Raw genomic sequence first — 4,180 nt, 5'->3', positions numbered from 1 at the left:
ACCCCAGTCTACCAGGGCAGAAGCCTCCAGAGACAACCATGGAGTCTGGCCTTAATGCTAGCTCTATACTGTTCCAAGAACCTTCGGGGCGTGGCAAAGAGAACTAGGGTGGAAAACTGAGGGGGAAGTGGCCAGAGTCACAGAATCTTCTTGGTTCCTAGAGTAGGGTGGGTCTCCCTGACTCCATCAGCCCCTTGAAAAGGCTCTGCCCTCACCTCCCCCTCTTCTGCTCCAAAGTTCCAGCCCTAAAAAGAGACATTTCCAAACCAAAGGACCTCAGCCCCCTCCCTGGGCCCCCTCCATGACTGCCTTGGCTCTGGGGACCAACCAAAGTTCCCCCCACTACCCCCACCATTGCGCCAGATGTGGCTGCGGGGGATGGGTGGGCGCAGGGCCCAGCTGGCAGTGGTCACTTGGTGGTCCTCTCCCTGCAGAGTCAGCTGTTCCTGCGCCAGCCAGCTCGCCTGGCCTCCTCACTCAGCACTTCCTCCAGACCACTTTCCAGAGGCAGCAGCTGGGGCAACAGAGTCCCCAGCCACCACCTTAGAGTCCCAGTTCAGTGCAAACTCCATCAGCGGTCTTTTCCGAACTGTCTAACATGAACCATCAGTGACAGGGAGGACAAGAGACCCAGCCAGGCAGGTGTGAGTGATAGATCAGGTGGCTTACCCTCATTCCTCCAACCAAAGAGCATTCTGATGCAGAGTTTGCTCCCTGGTCCCCTCTTCTGCAAAGCAGTGGGCCATCCATCACACAGCTTCTTTCCCTCTCTGTTTTCTCTGCTGAGCAAGGCTCTCTGTGCTTTCTTGTTTCCCCCATGGACTTTCCAAGACCTGGAGTTTCTTTTGTGGGTCTATACATGTGCATGTGCACACATTGGTGGGGAGGCACATGTGTGCACTGTGCTTATACATGTGTGCAAGTATTCAATGATCACACATGTTGTCCACTGTTTTTTTTTTCTTTTTAGGGACAGGGTCTCTTCCTAGCCTGGAACTTACCAGTTAGGCTAGGAAGCCCCAGGGACCCGCTCATCCCCTCCTCCCTATCACTAGGACTACAAGCAAGCACTGTCATGCCCAACTCTTTTCACACGGGTTCTGGGGGCTGATCTCGAGTCTTCACGATTACAAAGCACCTCATGATCACACCACCGAACCATCTCCTCAGCCCCAAGTCCTGGAGTTCCGTCTCAGAGTCACAGGGTAATGGTATTCCATGGGAGCATGGGCATGTAGCTGAGCACACAGAAGACAAACCTCTTTTAGCCTTCCATCAGTCCTCCTTGGGTCCCTTGAGACTAGTTCCTAGTGCCAGGAACTGGCAGTATGCCTCAGTCACTCAGTCACATGCCTATGTCTTAAAATCATGCATGGGAACTGCAGTAGGGTCTGGCCTGTCCAAGAAGCTGACTCCATACTTAAGAAGGCCCTGTCTCAGACAAGACTGACAGGCCCAAGTCCTCACCTGACCTGTGCCCTGCACCCTACCTGCCTGGGTCTCCTTCAGATCCCCATGCTGTAGGTTTCAACCTAGGAATGCTGAGACACTGGTGGCTTCTGAGGCGAGGTCCTTCCCTTGCATGTGGAGAAGTAGGAAACTGGCCCCCTGGACTCTGGGAAGGACAAGAAAGAGAGAGGATGGGACCTGCCCTGCCCAAAATAAAATGAGTGGATCCCCAAGGCTCCATGGTTAGCCAGCTTAGCCTAACTGACATGTGCCATGCCAGGGAGAGACTCTGTCCTTAAGAAAGATGGACAGTAACCTTCCCTGAGCAAGGAAAGATGAGGACAGATTAAAAACAAGAAAGGGACAGAGACAATGGGGTGCGGGCTACCCTCCAGAGATGAACCCCCCCTTCTCCCACGACGCAAAAGGAAGAAAACAATGGCCATATGTCTGGCGCTGCTGTGCTAGATAGTTTTCATAATCCCTCACTTCTTCCACTCACTGCCACAAGAAAGGTTTTATCTGCCCCCCTTCCCCAGGTCAGAGGCAAAAACCTCAAGGTTACAAGAGAGCTCACAGCCTCTAACAGTGGCCAGTTAGGCCAAGCCCCTGGCTCAAGTCATCCAGGGGACCCCAGCCGTGCTGTCTGGCAGGCCCCTGGTCCTGGCCCAAGGAGTCTGTGTAGAGGCCCAAGCTCTGTTCAGAGCAGTTTATTCAAACACAGTCTAACAGGAAACTTGGCTCTTCTGACTCACTCTGATTCGACCTTATTAAGAAAAAAGAAAAAAGAAGCAGGGCCAACTCCAGCTAGGGTTTCATGCCAAGTGCTGGCTCCCAGCAGAGCGCTGAAAACCATGGCCTGTGCCCTGATCTCCCCACCCCAAGACCCTGAGGCAGCAGTGGTGCTTGATCCCTGTCCCCCTACCCCATCCTGCCAGCCAGAGGGGCTCCTGTTAACCCCCTTCCCACCTCAAACCCATCCCATATCCTCCCTCAATTCTTCCTTCCTTCCCCTCCAAGCCCAAGGTACCCTAAGGCCTGTTTCCACTTCTCCTCTGCTGCCCATCTGGCTAGCTGGAAAGACCTACGGGACCCCAGGGATTCTAAGCAGCTGAGGCCAACACTGGGGGGGGGGGGGAGCAGGAGGGAGGGAAGGCTTAACCCTCCAGGTCCCAGGCTTCAATTGAACCAAGACTTGCTAGTCTTCAGCCTAATCAGTCACTATTGTAGGAATCCAGACATTACACTGGATCTACGATATCACGGGCAAGAGTGCTATTGCAAGCCCCCAATTTTCTGGCTAGATTAAGATATCTAGTGTCAGCCAGGTGTGGTGGCGCATGCCTTTAATCCTAGCACTTGGGAGGCAGAGGCAGGTGGATTTCTGAGTTCAAGGCCAGCCTGGTCTACAAAGTGAGTTCCAGGACAGCCAGGGCTACAGAGAAACCCTGTCTCGGGGGGGGGGGGGGGGAAGATATCCAGTGTCCCAAGACACATATGTGAAGTATCAGTCCTGAAACCCACAGTTTGGTGGGTTGATAGATGCTTCCTGGTAAGGATGGAGGGCAGAGGGGTCCTGGTTCCCAAAGAGCATCATTCTGGCTGTTTCCTCCTTAAACGGGGCCCAGGAGTTTACAAAACAGAGTCATCCAGCATTGAGGACAGATCCTTCCTGTCTTGTTTATAAGTCTCAGGGGGTAATCTTTGCCCTCCAGCTCCCAAGGCCAAACAGAAGACAGCCTAGGGGAAGCCTGGAGAACAGCATTTAGAGGGTAACCTCTTAGGTACCAAGTAAAAGTTAAAATTTACCTTTCTTCTTAGCCCTGACATCCCCGGAGGGAACAGAGAATCGGCCAGAACAGATGGAGTTCTGTGGAATAATCCCCCAGTGATCAATGTGTCCACTAACTCAGAGTTGGGAAGGAGCATGCGATTCCCAGGCCACGGCTCTCCCAAGGCCTCCCTCTCTCTGCTTTATGTTAAAGGTTCCCCTTGCCTCACAATGGCATATCTCATATCCAAGGCTGCCACCGGCTGGGTTCTTCTTATTCATGTTTAGACTCCGATTATTTCTGGCTATCAACTCAGGAAGCACAGGGCAGAAGCCACTGGAGGGGGTGGGGGGTACGTGATGTCAGCATCTGCCCTGAGCTCCCAAGTCCCCTTCAGCAGAGAGACATACCTATCCTAGTTCCCAAGCCTGTAGACTGAGACCTGGTAGAAGAGCTGAAGGTTCAGTGTCTTTGTACTCAGGACCAAACGCCCAATGTCTTCAGGATGCAGAATTACAGGGTGGCCCCAGCCAGAGGTGGGCATCTCCCCAGGGAGTCTCACCAACCAGGATGTCTCTTAGCACTAGCTTTGGAGAAGGGAGAAGGCACCCCAAGAACCCTAGGAAGAGGTGAAGTCAACGAAGAAAGTGGAATTAAAAAAAAAAAAAACCTGTGTCCAGGACTGAGTGGAACCAGCAGGGTAGTGCCCACATCTTAATCCTGCTATGTTTGCCAGAAACCCCACTTACCAGGCCTGAGTCCCCAGGGGCCCCCTCCTCCGCCCTACCTCATTCCCTTCCTCCCAGGCAGGTCTGTGGCTTGGCTGGAAGCTACAGGACTAAGGGAGCACTGATCTGTGGGACAGGCCACATAGCTAAAACCCGGCGGGCCGTAGGGCCCCGCGGAGGAGGCCCCAGCAGGCGGACCAGGTTTCTGAAACCTCCAGACACTTTCAGCCT

This window comes from Mus musculus, chromosome 9 (genome assembly GCF_000001635.26).
Source record: "Mus musculus strain C57BL/6J chromosome 9, GRCm38.p6 C57BL/6J".
Classification (NCBI taxonomy): domain Eukaryota; kingdom Metazoa; phylum Chordata; class Mammalia; order Rodentia; family Muridae; genus Mus; species Mus musculus.
Note: the sequence above shows the minus strand (reverse complement) of the source record.